Genomic DNA, 6,080 nt, shown 5'->3' on the forward strand with positions numbered 1-6,080 from the left:
TCACGTCCTTACGATATAAGTTGCTGTGAGTGACTCATGAGTAGTGACCCATCGAGGGAGAATGGTATGGGTACGTCGCCCCCTCGAGGGAAGACGGAGCCATCCACTGCAGCTCTCAAATAACGTCTTCCTCTAGTCAAGGATATCAAACTACTGCTCGCTTCAGGTGGCCAGAGAGCTGACTACTTATGCCTTTACTCAGCATAGTATGACGCAGCTTCCCGTGGGCACACCTTATCACGTGCATTGAACATGTCACCTCATAGCCAGTGGAAAGTTACAGAGTGGTGAATCTGAATATAATATCAGATGTATTGACCCATTTATATAATATGTTCTCTTATGTTCTGTTGATGAGACAGGGGCCCATTACATGACCTTACTTTGCCTAACCTACCTAGCCTCACCTAACTTCCTAACCTGTGCATTGTCATTTTGATTTTCTTACTTATTATCATCCAAAAAAAAAAATCTTGAAAAAAAAAAGTGAATTAAATCAAATATAAATCATAATAAACACGCCAGATGAGATCGTCGTTCGTTTCTTGACATGTAAACAAAGACCAAGAACGCTCCAGTATAAAACACAATGTGAACTAGTGATGCCACGAAGCTTCACAACTGAAACAACCACGCAAACCCAAGCGGTTGTCACGGATGAGAAAATCACAAACGAGGGTCGAGAACTGAGAAATTATGTACAATAGCTCCAATAATAGATAAAGTGAACAATGTTTTTAGATCTTTACAGTGATAAACCTTGAGTAACTTGCTTAATTGCAGGTGACCATTTGTGACCTTTTTCACACATGAAGCGTAAAAAAGTAGTAGTATTGGACAATCAGATGAGCATAAACCTCTTGGTTTATCCCCATTAAAAAGTCATAATTTGGGGCAAAATATGGCTGTACTTAAATGTACAACTTGTAATCAAATGTAATAAGTTAATTACCAAAACATTTATGTCTCGTGCAAATTGTGGGATGTTTATACTCAAATTAATCGCTATGTTGCAAGAATTCCAGCAATGCAAGTTATATTTTGCAAAGTCAAGTCAGTGACGCTTAACAAGAGAAAAACTTAAATTCTTGGCTTGTATAATCCTGAGTCCCTGACCTGCACCACCCTCCCCCTCCACTGACAACTAATCTTCCTTCACTGGCTGTGAACACCCCACCTCCCCCACCTCCCTCCTCCCAGCCATCAGGTGAGGCAAGATGGCGGTGATTTAGTTTAGGCTTAAAGTTTTCCTCTTATAAAATGTCACAGGCTTGACTTAGTAGAATTTTACTTGCATTGCTGGAATCCTTGAATGATAGTAATTATTTTGAGTATAAACTTCTCATAGTTTGCACCGAGATAAAAATTTAGTCCTTTAACTTAGTATATTTGAGTACAAGTTGTACACTAAGGAGAGTAATATGTTGCTCAAAATTATGGCACTTTCACAGGGAAAAATCACAAGAAGATAAGTTGAAAAGTTCATACAGGTTACAACGTTAATCCACGTTTAAAGTTGAACCAAACTACTGCAACCGTGCAGTTGTGACTTCCTGACAAGCACAACCGCAACTAGGGAGCTTTGAAAACTGACAATAGTGACATCACTAATCTGAACCAAAATATGGTTGCCATGGGAGCTCTGATGGCACCATAATATTGGTAAATAATTAATTTCCTTGCCTACAAGGCACATAAAGACGTTAAATTACTGTCGGATGATTATAATATACTTGGTAAGGACTAAAGAAAAGGTGATCATTGCATTTCATAGTGCAAAGGTCCCACTTGGCATAAGTGTTCCTTGGAGCAAGAGGAAAACAAATTATCCCAAGAGACACTTAGTCTCTATGCATGGAACCCACTAATTAGCATAAATTATGCTAATTGGCACCAGATAAAAGGCAATTTCTAACTTATAAACCATTTCACCTTGAAACATATGTGATTAGTTTAACCTGGCTAATTTTAGGGTCAGGGGTCCATTTGGGGGGTTATTTTGATAATTGGCGGCCATTTTGACCCTCAAATCCAAGATGGCCACTGGCAGCTATCTTGAATGTAGACATACTTTACAACTTTTGACCCGTTTGAGCTACAAACTTGAGTGATATATTAATTTATACTAATTTGGGGTTGGGACACACAATTCTGGTTTTACTTTGTGATAGGAGGTTATTTAAAAGAGAGCTGTTATTGGCTACATCAGAAAAGCATGATGCATCAAACTGATCTTGGAGTACATCTTAACATTTGAACTCATTGAGGACAAACTTTACAATGCAGGATTTATTTGGTATTTTCAGGTTACATTATTGATTCCAATGAGAGATAGTTGATTCAAAATGACCAGTATGGATACACGTGACTGGAACTTATGTTTTATATGTCAGTCAGACACAAATGAAGCAGTTACAGATCCTGTATCATCTATAAAATTATATGACCAACCCAAGAAACTAGAAGCATGTTACCAAGAACTTCTGGACAATATCTCAGAGCCCTATGAGTTAGGCGAGTTACCCAGCTTCGTAGTACTAGATGACATTGGTGGCGGGGGTGGTGGTGCAAGCAGTAAAGTAGAACTCTGTCTACCCAGTAGTAATTGGGAACCTGGATGATAATCGATTTGCAGATCATATTTCGGGGTAATGGTTAGCCAGTGCACTTGGCGAGTTGTTCGGTCTTCTCGGACTATTCTTTGACACTGGGTCATGCAGCTCATTAACTTAGGGTGTGGTTGTTGTGTTGGCGACGGCTTCTACACCTTAAACAAATCCACGCCTAGGTGGCCCATGAGCCGGCCATCCTCGTTACACGAGGGGCAACCATTATTTTTATAAAGTATAACTTATGAAAAATAACCATGTAGAAGTGCCGTCAACAAACAGAAGGTCTAACGGACCAAGAGTAAGGTAGAGAGGAGGAGTAAGAACCAAAGAAACCCAATGAAAACAAGGCGGATGAGCTCTGGCAGAGTTTGTGTCACACAGGAGTCCCAGGTTACATCAACTGAAGGCAAGGACTCTTCTGCAACCAAATTCTTCTTTTGTGAAGTCTGAAGACAAGAAGGACTTGAGAAAAGCTTCCACTCTTGGCCTAAACCAGAGAGTCAATGATGCTGCAAGGAAAGTCGGTGATGTAAAACTTAAGGGCAAACTGTCAAAAGGGGACATGATTGCGATAGATGCTGTGTACCACCGTGCATGCCTGAGGCGACTTTAGAGAAAGGCAGAGGCAGTTGATCGTGATTCAAATGAAAGCTATACTGCCAAAGTTATAAAAGCTCAATCTTTCGGTGAGCTTCTTGATTACATTAAGGACCACCGTGTATCTGGTACTGTTCTGTCTTGGGCTAAATTGACAGCACTTTATGATAAGCGTCTCGTATCTCCTGGTTGGCCCCATAGTCAGGGTCATACAACTCGACTTCGCCAAGATATTGTCAGCATGCTCCCTCAACAGGCATGAGAATTTGGGCAGCCAAAATTCTGCGACGAGATATCCTAGAGCAAAAGAAGGTGTTTTCGGGCTCTTTCTCAAGCACCTCAGAAGCTGACTCCATTGATCCCATGCTGAGATCTTTCCTACATATACTGTTAGATGGCCCTGGTATTAATGTTGATATCCCTCCTGCTTCCTCAAAGAAGATCGTGTTATCACTGGCCCAGACCATCATGCACAACTCTGTGGGGAAAAGGTCACCGAATCCCCATAATGTGCCTCGTCATCGGCGTGAGTGAGAGACTCCACTGTCTGTTGCTGGCTATGAAGGTGCATATGTAGACTGACAAGGAGAGTCTTGTTGTTCACGTGCTGGCTGAGCGAGGCATCTGTGTGTCGTATCACCGGCTGCGTCAGCTGAGCACTGATATTGCCAACTCGGCCATTGCTCATTGGGAACAGGGGGGTGTTGTAGTTCCTCCACAGGCCGCCAAAGGAGTCTTCACGACAGGAGTGATTGACAACATTGATTATAACCCCTCATCTACCACTGCCTCATCTCAGTCCGGGTTGCATGGAGCTAGCATCAGCACCTTGCAGCACTTCTCATCGGATCAGTAGGAGAAACACCAGGAAGCCATCTTGAACGCAGCAGAAATGGGCCGAAAAACTGTGCGACCACTCCCAGTGTCATACACAACGATGGAGGATGTCTCCTTGCCTAAGGATAAGATTGTTCATGTTCCACCATTGCATGACATCAACAGCCACCCAGTCCCTGCCTCCAGATCACTGTAGCAGATCCTCCAAGATGGCTATAAGTGGTTGGATCATGTGGGTAACCGTTTGGAGAACCGACTGACAAGGGGCGAGTCGGTCAGAAAAGGGACAGGGATACGTTGCTTCCCACCGATTTTTAAATACGTTTGGTGAGGTTCAGTGATTTATGGCGATTCGTGGAGTGTATATCAGTTTTAGAGACCATGGCTACACTCATACTATGATTAAACATTCATAAAATTTGGTGGATCCTGAAAATTTTTATATTCATACACAGAACATTGAAAGGGTGTGGCTACATTTGAAAAGTTATATCAATCGGTCTGGAATTCGTGCTGAATATTTACAACAGTATCTATCACGTTATATTTTTATTACAAAGAATAAACACGACTTGTTGCACAGATTCTGCATTCAAGCAGCCCGCCTGTACCCTCCTCTGAGTGACCGACCACCACTTCAAATAGAATCAGACATTGACGACCCAGATGAACCTGATTCATGTACAGATTAAGGTAAGATGTGGGGGCATGAACAACGGGGGGCTTTCTTGGTTCGTTGATAATATATATATATATATATATATATATATATATATATATATATATATATATATATATATATATATATATATATAAATATACATATATATATATGTAATATTCAGAAATTTCAGAGTAATTTCAAATGCCCCCCATAGTGATACTGAGCGTTAAGGTCATCTGAGGGGAGAGCGCGCCTCTCGTGCGAGAGACTGCGGAACTAGGCCTATATGATATTAATGATTTACAATGTATGATGCAATTCATGAAGTTGAGACTATATTGAATTTGAAATTATAGATCGTTTAGCAGTCTGAATAATGTTACGGGTGTCCCAAGGAGTTATTAGTTAGGCGGTAAATATACCGAGGCCCAAGCTAACCTCTGGGGGGGCAGCTAGCTAGGCCCAGTCACGAGCATTCACACAGACAAGACGTTCGCGTCCATCAGAAATAGTCACGGCCTAGTCACTGTGCTGGCTATTGCAGTATAACAAGTAAGTCATTCGATCTCAGACAGGGTTAGATAGGGCAGTGATAAAGTAAACTAGAGCTAACAGTGAGTTCATTTCAGGGTTTCCGTCAGAACCCTTGACTGGAGTTGATTGGAGTTGACTGGGTGATTGGAGTTGACCGAGTTGACTGCGAGATTGACTGCCGTTTGAGACTGCGTTGATGATTGAGGTGGCGATTGTCGCCATTGGACCGATCAGTGTAGGCCTGTCACTGTTTAGCGGGTAGCAAAGGATCTCTTAGTGAGCAGAGTGCTCGACAACTAAAACGACAGGGACCAGCATCACAGTAGGTGATCAGTTCTTACCACTCCGGTGCACAACACCACGTGTCCTCGGTCAGCTAGTGAAACCCTCTTGCTAGGAAGCTAAGTTTCTCTCAACTGCAAGGTCTGATTGGCTCACTCTCTTCCTGCCCATGGATGCACTGGGAGTACACTGAGGCTATCTGAGTATATTAATGGTCCACTGAGACCGTGATCTAGGACTCTGGAGATACCTGAGGAACATTTTATCTTCATTATTACGGTGTAGTTAACACCACTCCTCAGACTGATATTATCTTGACGGTGTAGTTAATATTTCTTAAATAATTTTGATAATATTGTTTTGAATGTTTGTGCCATTAAGTGGAACCAGAGTGATTGATTCTTTTAATGCATCTGATTGTTCTTCATAATTCTGATCTCAGGTATAACCTTGTTCAGAGTAGTGGTTAAGTTAGGTTAGGAAGTGTGCATCTGTTGGGGTGCTATAATTTTGTTGAGTGCCCTTAAGGCCTATTCATTGTAGATATTTAATTT

At 41.7% G+C, this 6,080-nt stretch overlaps 1 protein-coding gene across 3 annotated transcripts in view; it reads right to left on the reverse strand.

Moving 5' to 3' along the window:
* Positions 1–6,080, reverse strand: part of LOC121867220 (protein unc-13 homolog 4B-like) — a 205,390-nt gene that overhangs the window by 93,112 nt on the left and 106,198 nt on the right. The gene's annotated exons all lie outside the window — the stretch shown is intronic.

This window comes from Homarus americanus, unplaced genomic scaffold (genome assembly GCF_018991925.1).
Source record: "Homarus americanus isolate GMGI-L3 unplaced genomic scaffold, GMGI_Hamer_2.0 scaffold6317, whole genome shotgun sequence".
NCBI classification, from domain to species: Eukaryota; Metazoa; Arthropoda; class Malacostraca; order Decapoda; family Nephropidae; genus Homarus; species Homarus americanus.